Below are 14,137 nucleotides of genomic sequence, written 5' to 3' on the forward strand. Positions count from 1 at the left end.
ATAGAATCTCCCATGGATCAAGGTTAGTGCTCTATTATGTTTTATCGAGTGAGAATCATAACTCTTAAAGATCCTTAATTGTTTTACATGTGGTATCAGAGCGTGGTTGTAGGATTTATGATTCTCCTATTATGTGATGTTTCTCTTTATGATGTTTTCCCCTATTAGATAAACCCTAATCAAGAATTTAGAGATTTCAAGATTTATGCTTCCCAATTTATTTAGATGAACCCTAATTATATAATATAGGGGTTTTACCTTTTTTCGCTGCTGCGTACGTAAAAGTGAATATGCCCCTCATGATTGAATTGAAAGTTGCGTGTTACAAAGACTAAACGAGCATGAATTGGTTTTTGGTGGAAACTATTACCGCATAATTTAACTGCAAATAGTAAAGCTTCTGAATAATACGTGCGTAATTCGAAAATGTTTTCTTATGAATTGGTTTTGATGTGGATCTTAAACCGCAAGTGCATGAATCATTGTTGCAAGCTTTTTATGAGATTTGATTGGTATTTGATTTCGTGTGCGGTTATGTTTCTACCAATAACAGGTCTTTTAGTTGTATTCAATAACAATAATGCTATTGGATTAAGTTCGTGCATTATGTCAATTATAATTAATGTTTCAATTTTATTTTTTCATTATATATCAAAAGGTTTGAAATTGAAAAATATGCCACTTTATGAGTTTTAATCGCGTGAATTGAAATTATGGTTTTCGATTTTATTTATGGCACATAATATTTTATGTGAATAATGTATATTTGTTATTGTTAAATTAAAATTAATGAGGATGCTATATAAAGTTTATAGCAATTAAATGTGTATTTATTTATTTAAAATCAATTATGATAAATTTTGTTAGTCATCAAAGTGACCAAAATTTTAAAGTTTTGTGATTTCAAATTATTAATGTTTTTTTTAATTACCCATAGCATGGATGCTAAATTATTAATAATTAAATTTATGGGTTAATTAAAAATTCATTAATTATAAGGCATTTCAGGATCGCCCAAAGGTTGATTAATTATTCTCATAATTAATGAACATGATTATAATTTTGTATGCGTCACTAGTTTTATTTATATACCCAAAGGTAGTAGGTGATTCTAGTTGATGCATATTTTAATTATCAATAACGTTATAATATGATTAGCATCATTATGTTTATGTTTGTATATTATTGGATCTCCCAAAGGAGAACATTAATATGCATAGAATGATTGTTTATATCTGAATCTGTTTTTACGTTTAGTTTTATGACTCAAAGCATTGATGTTAGGCGTGTTAATTGCAGTCTCTATTTCGGTATCTTTACACTCGCATGCTTCGTCTGTTCTAGTCTTTAATGGGTTGAATTTCCCTGACTGGAGTGAGCAAGTCCAATTTCACTTAGGTGTGTTGGATCTTGATCTAGCTTTTCAAGTTGAAAAGCCGGCTGCTATCACGGATGCTAGTAGCAATGAAGAGAAAGCCCATTACAAAGCTTGGGCAAGATCAAACAGACTTAGCTTAATGTTTATAAGAATGAGCATAGCAAGCAATATAAAGTCAGCTCTTCCCAAAACTGATGACGCAAAAGAATTTATGAAATTTGTGGAAGAGCGCTCCCAAACTGCTGATAAGTCTCTCGCTAGGACACTGATGAGTACATTGACCACTATGAAGTTTGACGGTTCGCGTACTATGCATGAGCATGTGATCGAGATGACAAATATCGCAGCAAGACTTAAGTCTTTAGGAATGGCAGTGGATGAAGGTTTTCTCGTGCAGTTCATTCTAAACTCATTACCGTCTGAGTATGGTTCATTCCAGATGAACTACAACACCATGAAAGACAAGTGGAATGTGCATAAATTGCACAGTATGCTAGTTCAGGAGGAGACCCGACTGAAGAACTTAGGAAGCCACTCTATTCAATATGTGAAGAATCAAGGAGCTGTTGGAAAGAAAGTTGCTAAGAAACATGGAAAGGGTAAAGGACCACTAAAGATTGACGAGTCCTCAACCAAAATCCAGAAGAAAAATGACAAATGTCATTTCTGCGGGAAGTCTGGACATTTCCAGAAGGACTGCATAAAGCGTAGAGCTTGGTTCGAAAAGAAAGGTGAGCATAATGCTTACATATGTTTTGAATCAAACTTAACTCAAGTTCCCCATAATACGTGGTGGATTGATTCTGGATGTACGACTCATGTTTCTAATGTGATGCAGGGATTTCTTACAACCCGAACCATAAACCCAAATGAGAAGTTTGTCTTCATGGGCAATAAAGAGAAAGTTCCAGTGGAAGCGGTCGGAACTTATCGTATAATCCTCGACACTGGATATCACTTAGACCTTATGGATACTTTTTATGTACCTAGTATCACTAGGAATTTAATTTCTTTGTCTAAGCTTGATGTTGTTGGATACCCTCTTTTAAGTTTGGGAATGATTGTTTCAGTTTGTTTAAGCGTACTTTTATGATTGGATCTGGTACACTTTGTGATGGTTTATATAAATTGAATTTGGATAATTTATATGCTGAAACTCTTATGACTTTGCATCACAATGTTGGCACTAAACGTAGTTTAGTGGATGAACGATCTACTTACTAGTGGCATAAACGTTTGGGACATATTTCCAAAGAAAGAATGCAAAGATTAGTAAAGAATGAAATCCTTTCGGATTTAGATTTTACTGATCTGAATGTGTGTGTGGATTGTATTAAAGGCAAACAAACTAAACACACAAAGAAAGGAGCCACGAGAAGTACTCAGCTTCTTGAAATCATACACACCGATATATGTGGTCCGTTTGATGTAAATTCTTTCAATAAAGAGAAGTACTTCATCACCTTTATTGATGATTTTTCGTGTTATGGACATGTCTATCTACTGCATGAGAAATCTCAGTTAGTAAATGCCTTGGAAGTTTATATAAATGAAGTAGAAAGGCAATTAGACAGAAAGGTGAAAATCGTAAGGTCTGATAGAAGTGGTGAGTATTATGGAAGATATGATGAAAGTGGACAACATCTTGGTTCGTTCGCTAAGTTCCTTGAGAAACGTGGTATTTGTGCTCAATACACAATGCTAGACACACCACAACAAAATGGTGTATCAGAAAGGCGTAATCGAACCTTAATGGATATGGTTAGGAGTATGTTAAGTAATTCATGTTTACCTGTATCATTGTGGATGTATGCTTTAAAGACTGCCATGTATTTGTTGAACAGGGTTCCTAGTAAAGCTGTTCAAAAGACTCCTTTTGACTTATGGACGAATAGGAAACCCAGTTTGAGACACCTGCATGTTTGGGGTTGTCAGGCAAAGGTAAGAATATACAATCCGCAAGAAAAGAAACTGGATGAAAGAACAATCAGTGGATTTTTCATTGGTTATCCAGAAAAATCAAAAGGGTATATGTTTTACTGTCCTACCCATAGTACAAGAATCATTGAAACTGAAAATGCTCGGTTCATTAAAAATGGTGAAACCAGTGGGAGTGAAGCTTCACGAAATGTGGAGATTAAGGAAGTTAGAGTACAAGTTCCTATAGCTAGTACTTCTTTATCAAGAGTTGTTGTTCCACATGTTGTAGAAATTCACAACAATCAAGAAGAACAACAAATTAATGATCTCGAGGTTAATAATGAACCGATAATAGAACAACCACAAGAAATAGTATTAAGAAGATCTCACAGAGATAGAAAGTTTGCTATTTTGAATGACTATGTGGTTTATCTACAAGAGTCAGAAAATGACTTAAGTATTGATAATGATCCAATTTCTTTTTCAGAAGCCATTAATGGTGATAATTCTGATAAGTGGTTAGATGCCATGAAAGATGAGCTTAAATCAATGGCACATAATGATGTATGGAACCTTGTGGAATTGTCATAAGGATGCAAGAGAGTTGGGTGTAAATGGGTCTTTAAGACTAAGCGTGACTCTCAAGGCAATATTGAACGTTACAAGGCCCGTCTTGTTGCCAAAGGTTTTACTCAGAAGGATGGCATTGACTATAAGGAAACATTTTCGCCTGTTTCTAAGAAAGATTCTTTTAGAATTATCATGGCATTAGTAGCTCATTATGATCTTGAGTTGCATCAAATGGATGTTAAAACTGCTTTTCTGAATGGGGATTTAGAAGAGGATGTCTATATGGACCAACCGGTGGGGTTCGCTGAAGAAGGAAAGGAGCACATGGTGTGTAAACTTAAGAGATCGATATATGGACTTAAACAAGCTTCTCGACAATGGTATCTTAAGTTCAATGATACTATTGTGTCCTTTGGATTTAAGTAAAACACCGTTGATCGGTGTATATATCTGAAGGTCAGTGGGAGTAAGTTTATATTTCTGATTCTATATGCTGATGATATCTTGCTTGCGACTAATGATCTTGATCTATTAAGTGAGACTAAGAGGTTTCTCTCTAATAACTTTGAAATGAAAGATATGGATGAGGCATACTATGTGATAGGAATAGAAATATTCCGTGACAGATCATAAGGACTGTTAGGTTTGTCTCAGAATGCATATATTAATAAAGTTTTAGAGAGATTCAGAATGGATAAATGTTCAACATCTCCTGTTCCAATACATAAAGGAGACAAGTTTAGTCTCATGCAATGTCCAAAGAATAATTTGGAACGGAAACAGATGGAAAATATCCCTTATGCATCTGTTGTTGGGAGTTTGATGTATGCTCAAACATGTACGAGGCCAGATATTAGCTTTGCAGTTGGTATGCTTGGTAGATACCAAAGTAATCCAGGTCTGGAGCATTGGAAAGCTGCAAAGAAAGTTTTAAGATACCTACAAGGAACAAAGAATCACATGTTTACTTATAGAAAATCTGATCACCTTGAAGTGATAAGTTATACAGATTCAGACTTTGCCGATTGTGTGGATACAAGAAAGTCTACATTTGGTTATGTGTATCTTTTAGCCGGAGGAGCGATTTCATGGAAAAGTGCGAAGCAGTCTGTCATTGCTGAATCCACCATGGAAGCTGAATTTGTGGCATGCTTTGAGGCCATAGTTCAGGCTAATTGGTTGCGGAACTTTATTTCAGGACTTGGAGTAGTCGACAGTATTTCCAAGCCGCTGAAAATTTATTGTGATAATTCCGCAGCAGTCTTCTTTTCTAAAAACGACAAGTATTCTAAAGGTGCTAAACATATGGAGTTGAAATACTTTGCAGTTAAAGAAGAAGTTCAGAAACGTAAAGTGTCAATAGAACATATTAGCACAGATTTTATGATTGCTAACCCTTTAACAAAAGGGTTATCGCCCAAATTGTATGCTGGTCATGTAAAGAATATGGGCATTATGTCTACTAGTGAATGTTGAATGTTAATGTTTTGAATGTTTATGTGACACTCTGAGCTCCCTTATGTATAAATTTCTGAAATCTGTGTTTTCTTCTTTATGTTTATGCATGCAAATTATGATGAAGAAAACAAATTATGTTATGTTATTGCTTTGTAAAATGACATTATGTTTGAACCCATTATGGACTTCTCATTTTTTAAGGTCATATTAAGGAGAAAGAGATGATATAGTAGTACATGGAAGGGATCATGTCGATCAAATGATGTGTGACCGCCATGACTCTTATTATTTCTGTATCTTTAATTATGAATAATGATGGAACCAATTTATACAAGGTCTTTTATTGCGCATTATGTTTATGTATTAAATCACATAATGTTATGACATCATATGAGTCAAGTGGGAGAATGTTAGAATTAATTAACGAATTAATTCTATTAGTGACTCATTTGAAATATTATGATGGGCCCAATTGTGATTTAATAAAATATAAAGGCTTATTGGTTATTATTATGGGAAGTGATATTAAAATAACATAAAGATAAAGATAAAATAAAACCAACTTGATGGACATTGGTTTATAAAAGGAATTGGGGTTCTGTCTCTGGCCATAAGGTTCTTTTCACAGTAACCCATCAAGAACGTGTGAGAAGAGAAAGAAAGGCAAAGAGATAGATTGGGAAACGGTAATTGAAGAGCACACAAGATTACAAATTTGAAGAACGCATATTCATAGAATCTCTCATGGATCAAGGTTAGTACTCTGTTATGTTTTATCGAGTGAGAATCATAACTCTTAAAGATCCTTAATTGTTTTACATACCTACCTAAATTGGCTCCATACGGAATGGTGTCACCTCAGTCCCCAATGTCTCATAAACAAAACATGCCAACCAAGAGTTGTACAAAATTCTTAAAATCCAACTTGTACGTCTTTTAGACAATTTTATATAATGTCAATTGGCTTTAGGAAAGCAAAACAAAGCCTCTTTACAGCTAAATTCAGTCCTTGAAATTGCTACAGACATTGTGTCATCAACAATATTTGGACTAGGCTCCGTGACAATCAATATCACTCTGTTTCATAAATATTTTCATAGACACAAAGAATGAAAAGGGAGATATACTGAATATCTTTAATTAACTCAAATCAACGTATTCAGTCTCAACCGTTGAATTTGTAATTAATATATCCACGGTGAATTTAGATGGTGGGTACATTCCCTCCATGTTAAAAAATTATAGAAACATGAACCTTATCTTTAAAAGAGCGTCTTCAATTTCTACCATCGAATTTTTAACTAATGTATCACATATCTAACGGTTAATTTTGAGGGTAGGTATTTCACAGAGCTACGCAACTTAAAGGTCGACTGAAATTCCTTTCCTTTCTGAGAAATAATCACTTGTTTGCTGTTGAAATCATGGCATTAGCCGTTGTAGGTGGTGCAATCCTTTCTACTTTCATTGATGTTCTTTTTGACAAACTAGCTTCCCCTGAGCTTGTCAACTTCATCCGGGGAAAAAAGCCTGACAAATTGCTTCAAAAGATGAAGAGCCAGCTGCTTGTGGTTAAAGTCGTGCTTGCTGATGCTGAGCAGAAACAAATCACAAACTCCAATGTCAAAGAATGGCTCGATCTTCTCAATGATCTTGTCTACCAGGCTGATGACTTACTTGATGAAGTTTCTACTAAAGCTGCTACTCAAAAGGAGGTAAGCAATTCCTTTTCTCACCTTTTCAAAAGGAAAAAGATTGTTAATATTAGTAAGTTGGAAGACATTGTTGAAAGATTAGATGATATTTTAAAACAAAAGGATAGTCTCGATTTGAAGGAGATTGCGATGGAAAACAATCAACAATGGAATGCTCAGACAACATCTCTGGAAGGTAGATATGGTATGTACGGTAGGGATAAAGACAAGGAGGCCATAATGAAGTTGGTGTTAGAGGATAACAGTGATGTAGGCATGGGTGGGGTTGGGAAAACAACTTTGGCCCGATCTGTGTATAACGATGGCACATTGAAGGCATGGATTTGTGTTTCTGATATATTTGACATTGTGAAAGTCACAAAAACTATGCTAGAGAAAATTACGCAAAAGCCTTGTAAATTGAGTGATCTAAACTTAATTCAACTTTACTTGCTGGAGAAGCTGAAAGGTAAAAAATTCTTGATTGTCTTGGATGATGTTTGGATCGAGGATTGTGATTGCTGGAGTAGTCTTACAAAACCATTTCTAAGTGGGATTAGGGGGAGCAAAGTTCTCGTGACAACCCGCAACGAAAGTGTAGCGGCTGGAGTCCCTCTTCATACTGTTGAAGTATATCATTTAAAACAATTGTCAGATGAAGATTGTTGGTTGGTGTTTGCAAGCCATGCATTTCCACCCTCAGAAGGCAGTCACAATAGAGAATCTCTAGAAAAGAAAGCACGCAATAAGGGGATTGGAATAATGTACTTGAAAGTGACATTTGGGAACTTCCCGAAACTCAGTGTAAGATTATCCCAGCACTCAGGATTAGTTACAATTATCTCCCTCCACAATTAAAACGATGCTTTGTTTATTGTTCACTGTTCCCCAAGGATTATGAATTTCAAAAAGATAAACTAATATGGCTGAAGATCTTGTAAAACCATCAAGGAAAGGAAAGACTTTAGAAGAGGTTGGTCAGGAGTATTTTGACGATTTGGTTTCAAGATCGTTTTTCCAATGTTCTTGGAATTGGGGTAATCATTTTGTGATGCATGACCTGATGCATGATCTAGCAACCTTCCTTGGTGGGGATTTCTATTTCAGTGCAGATGAACATGGAAAAGAATCCAAAATTGATAGAAAGACTCGCCATTTGTCTTTTACAAGATTAAGTGATCCGGTCTCAGATACCGAAGTTCTTGACAGGGTAAAATTTTCGAGAACTTTCTTACCAACCTATTTTCAGTATTCTCCCTTCAAAAACAGAAAGACACCATGTATTATAGTGTGGATGCTCAAGTACTTGAGGGTTTTATCATTTTCTTGGTTAGAATGTCAGCTTGTTCTGCCGGATTCAATAGGTGAATTGATCCATTTGCGTTATCTAGATCTCACTTCTACAGGTATAGAAACACTGCCAGAGTCATTGTGCAATTCGTATAATTTACAAACTTTGAGGTTGTCTTTTTGCTCTAGGCTGACTAATTGCCTAGTGCAATGCAAAATCTAGTAAACTTGTGTCATCTTGAAATTGGTAAAAGTTCCATAAAAGAGATGCCTAAAAGAATGGGGAAACTAAATCAATTACAGAAATTGGATTTATACATTGTGGGAAAGCATAAAGAGAATAGCATGAAAGAATTGGGAGGATTCCCAAATCTCCATGGCCGGTTTACTATTAAGAAATTAGAGAATGTTACTAATGGTGAAGAAGCATTAGGAGCAGGGATATTGAATAAGAAGTACATTAACACTTTACACTTGCGATGGTCTTTATGTAACGATAGTAACATAGAGTTTCAAATTGAATTAGATGTACTGGGCAAGTTACAACCTCACCAAGACCTGAAATCCCTCAGAATAAATGGTTATAATGGAACAAGATTTCCCATATGGATGGACAATTTATCCTACCGCTACATCAAATCTTTGCATTTAAAAAATTGTAACAATTATTCATTAAAAATTGCAAAAAGCTGGAGAATATCGCTGGAGAAAGGCTGCAAAAACGATGTCACGTAAAGGACCGTCAAATTTGGCCTAAAATCTGCCATGTCCGTGGGATAAAAGTTGACGGTAGATGGATTTAGTGAGGAAGAATGATGAGCAGGTAATTCTCCTTCTTTCACTTACGTAATCACCATATAACCATGACAAACTATTTTTGTCAATGTTGTTTTTCATTTCATTTCATGTTAACTTATTTAATTCTTGAGTTTGATACTTTTAACTGGAATTGCAAGGTTAAACGAAACCTAACTTTTATTTTATTTATATTTTATTTATAGTGATGTCATTTTAATTTAAAAGTACTCACTGCAGAAGTAAGTATAGCACTTTTTGTTATTCATATCAGTTTGTCAGTGTAGTCAGTACCAAGATTTTTCTTAGTATTTTGTAGCGCACACACTGAAAATGCCGCATCCTCTTCAACCGCTAGCCATTTCGAATTCTCTGTTTGACATATGTGAAAGTTTTGTTTTTCTCAACAATTGTAGATAAAGACGGGAGAGGGAGCAATCAAAAAATTGAAGAGAAGAACACTGATCCATGGCTGTGTTATAGCACTGCAAACACTAGAGAAGTATGATACATTATTTATCATTCTCTTCAGTTTTGTCATGACATCTAAAACACGGAAAAAATCGTCACTGTTTTTTGTCCAAATCCTTTAAATGTATAAGGATAATCATATCCAACCATCAACAAAATATTTAAATATAATTTGTAATTTAATCCAATTTAAAAGTAGAAAATGTGTGGTTAGCAATAATACAATATATAGCATTGAAATATCGAATAAATTACTCTTTTTCCTTAACTTGAATTATATTCATGGATAACTATAATCCCGATAATACTACTATGTTTATGTTAATGTTAGTTATTATCCATAATTATATTTAATTAAGAGGTGTTTGAATATGAAATATTATTACTGTAAAGAAAGATCAGTATAAAATTTTGAATGGAGGATCGTGACCTGGTTTTCTTAACAAAGAAAATATTCGTGATTTTTTTTAATGTTTTAATTTAAAAAATAAACTTTGCTACTTGTCAAGTGAGTTTGTAGATTAAAAAGAAGTCATTTTTATGTTATATGTCAACTTAATTTGATTTTTGTATTTATTATTTTTATTCAATTCGGTCGTAACTTTTTATTTTTTAGATTGAACAATATCGTTATTTTTAAACCAGTTCTAAAATTTGTATGAAAACTATAAATATATAATATTAAACAAATATTTAAAATATAAATTTATAAATCGATAAAAATTTATGTACAATTATTTTAAATATAAATTCAAATCAAAAAATAATATTAAAGTTTAATGTAATAAAATATTAATATAAATACATCTAAAATTTTAAAACAAAATTTAAATAAAATTTAATGTAAATATAAATTTAAATAAACTTAATCTTGTGAAAAATATTTAATAAAAAATATCAGTTTTGATAAAAATATCTTTATAATATTTATATAAAAGTTAAATTTGATCTCAATTTAGAAAGAAATAAAATTGTTCAATTTAACAGCAAAATAAGACTGATTTGAATCAAAGTAAAATAAATGGGAGCAAATTGAGGATTTGACAATGACTTAACACGTGTCACAATGCTCACTTAACACATCTTAAAAAAATTAAAAAATTAAAAAAAATTAAAAAAATACTAATTAGAAGGAGACGGGATATGGAGTAACTTTTTTGTGTATGATTATTGATAGGAAGAGTCTACTTATAAATACAACATGTAACCCATAAAGGAAACAAATCAACTAGTTAATACAAATATATTTACATAAAGATTAATAATAAATAAATTATATAAGTATCAATCATATCAATCATATGAGTAATTGTATCAAATCAATAGACGACCATTAATTCATAATGCTCCCCCTAAGGTGTCCATTTATAAGAGAATGTGCCTCGTTAAAACCTTACTAGGAAAAATTCTTTAGGATAAAAACGTAATGAAGGAAAAAGAGTACACCATTTTGTATAATATTGTTCTTTACCTCTTCTATTTCTTCACCCTCATGTAAACTTACATTATTAAGATGACGGAGTCCAATCTTGTGAACCAATTTCTCAAAAGTTCTTCTTGGCAAAGACTTTATAAATAGACCTGCCCGATTTTCACATGAATGAATCTCTTGGATATCTATATCATCCTTTCAATTGAACAATACATTATTGTCTTTATATATGGTTGTTGATTCCATCTTTGTTGGAGATAGCCACAAGTTTCTTGCACATGTTGAATTATAGACTTTAACCAAACATATTCATAACTTTCCAAATAATTATGTATGATTAGATTATGTTGTTGTTTAAGGTTTGTTTCATATACCATCATGAAATCATTGTGCTACCACATGTGAACAAATATTCTGTCTGTGATCAACCATTGTGACATTGTGAAGATATGTAAAATAACATGCATATGCATAACCCATTAGGTCTTATTTTGAATCATTTGGATAAAATAAGCTCATATCTGTAGTACCCTTAGGTAACAAAGTATATGTTTTACTCCAAACCATTTTCTTCTTGTAGTTGAAGAACTATATCTTGCTCAAAAAATTTACAACAAATGCAATATCAGGCCGAGTATAATTAGCAAGACACGTTAGTGTTTCTATGACACTAAGATATGGTACTTCTGGACCAAGAAGATCTTCATCATTTTCTTGAGGTCTAAGAAGAGCCTTTATCAACATCTAACGACCTCACAACTATTAGAGTGCATAATGGACGTGACTTGTCCATTTAGAACATTTAAAGCAAATTAATAATATAAGCCTCTTGATGTATAAAAATACCTTTATTTAAATAGTCAATTTCTAATTTCATGTAAGACTTTGCCCTTCAAAAATCCTTCATCTCAAATTCTTTCTTTAAGCAATCAATTGCCTTTGTGAGCTCATTGGGAGTTCCAACAATGTTTATGTCATCTACATAAACAATTCATTTTCTAATATTTTCATATAAAAACAAGGAAAAAATGATCATTTTTATATCCTTCTTTTAACAAGTATTCAATAAGACAATTATACCACACACGTCTTGATTGCTTTAATCAATAAAAGGTCTTGTTCAATTTTATTGAATAAACCTCTTTAGAATTTCCCTTGTTGGGAAAATTAAATCCTTCAGGGATTTTCATATAAATATCACTCTCAAGAGAATTGTACAAATAAGCTGTAACATCATCCATTAGATGTAAATGCAGACCTTGTTATGCAACTAGGATAATCAAATATTGCAACATTGTTGCATCCAATACCATTGAAAATGTCTTTTCACAAATCAATATCAATAAAACATAAGGTAATTGATTGACTAATTTTGTAAATGAATTATCCTTTGAATTTCTAGTTCACATTCTTTTGTACGAGGATCAAGACGAGATAATGATAATTCATTCCAACCAATATCTTTTTCCAATTGTTTTCTTTCAGTCCCTAATGTTGGAAAAACGTATTCATCAAAGTGACAGTCGAAAAGTCGAACTATAGATAAGTCTCATGTTGGGAGTTCAAAATATTTTATTATTGAAGGAGAATCATATCCAACATATATTCTTAATCATCATCTGAGGATCCATCATAGTCTCTTTTTGGTATGGAAATTGGAACATATACACCACACCCAAAGATTCTTACATGAGAATATTAAGTCACTGACCAAAAACTAAGGGTGGCAAAATGGGCTAGCCCAGCCCATTTTGGCTCGGCCCATTTTTGGCCCGTTGAAAACGGGCAGGGACGGGTGAACCCATTAAGAGAAAAAAGGCCAGAAACTTCAGCCCGTCCCGTCCCGTGACGGGCTAATAGGCCAGCCCGTATGACTTGTGATTTAAAAAAATGGCAACAGTAGAGGGAAAACAGAGCAATAAAGGGAATTGGAAATAGAACAAAAATGCATGCAATGAAGAGTAGTTTCACGAATAAAGCTCCTGAGAAAGTAATTTGAACTAACTAATTTGACTATCCAAGGAAATTACAAATTTCCCCTTACAAGAAACAAAATAAAATCTAAAACAATGTTGAAACAGTGTTGCCTGTATTCTCCTGCGACTCTTTTGGAACAATTGCAATCAGCCTTGTCATTCAAAATTCACATTCCAGTAATCTAATTCCAACCCAACAAATTTGAACTCAATCCAACTTCTGTTAAAAAAAAAGGCAATTCAATAAGTGAGGATGCTTTACAATGAAAAGACAATTCAATAAATTAGAAACAAATACCAAATGTCACTCTGTATCACTTCCAGGATCATTAGAGGCAGCATTGGAACAAGTCTCCTCTACTTTTCTATCTTTGTCATTGTCTTCATCATCTTTAAACAAAATAAAATAAAGAAAAAATTACAATATAAAAAATTTGTATAAGAATAAAAAGGAATTGAAGACATCTATAATATACAATTTACCATCATAAAAACCATGCTTCCAACTAGAAGTACAAATAATTGCCTCCACACTTGTTGACAACAGACAATTTCTATACTTATTAAGAATCTTAGAACCAATGTTGAATGCTGATTCAGATGCGACTGTAGTAATCATGATGCTTAACAAGTCCCTAGTTGAAGTTTACGTTGTTGTAATTCTTAACATGATAAACAAAATAAAAGTATATTAATATGAACAATAATTATTATAAAATTAGAAGAAAGTAAATAACTTACATCAAATAGGTTTGGCTTCATAGAAGATGAGGATAACTGTCGCAATCAAGATCGCAATGGAACGACGAAAATAATTTAAAAAAAATAGAGGAGTCGCTACCATAGTTTATTGCGGAAAACTATAGAAAAACCTTAAAAGAATGGTCTTTAAAACCAAATTTGGATTCGTGAGTCGGTTACGTGAGGAAGGTATTAGCACCCCACAACGCCCGTCTTAAGACGATTCCCTCTTTAATTAAGTGTGCAAAGTAGAATTTGATGCTTAAAATATTTGTTATTCCCCAAAAAATTAAACAAAATCAAAAAACACATACAAAATATTAAAGATTAAAACAAATTATTTTTTTATTTTTTAGGCCCGACGAGGATTGTACCTTGCTCCTACGTATTTCCATTTGGAAAATCATAGATA

General features: G+C 32.9%; 2 pseudogenes across 1 annotated transcript; both read left to right on the forward strand.

Moving 5' to 3' along the window:
- The first annotated feature begins 4,558 nt into the window (after window positions 1-4,558).
- LOC146882406 (secreted RxLR effector protein 161 pseudogene) lies at window positions 4,559-5,351 on the forward strand (annotated as a pseudogene).
- Window positions 5,352-6,642: 1,291 nt separating this feature from the next.
- LOC114166584 (putative disease resistance RPP13-like protein 1) lies at window positions 6,643-9,814 on the forward strand (annotated as a pseudogene). The gene is made up of 2 exons (XR_014985242.1): window positions 6,643-9,133; window positions 9,522-9,814. The product of XR_014985242.1 is annotated as a putative disease resistance RPP13-like protein 1 (transcript).
- Window positions 9,815-14,137: the final 4,323 nt, after the last annotated feature.

This window comes from Vigna unguiculata, chromosome 10 (genome assembly GCF_037176805.1).
Source record: "Vigna unguiculata cultivar grain cowpea cultivar isolate G323 ecotype 2 chromosome 10, ASM3717680v1, whole genome shotgun sequence".
Lineage (NCBI taxonomy): Eukaryota > Viridiplantae > Streptophyta > Magnoliopsida > Fabales > Fabaceae > Vigna > Vigna unguiculata.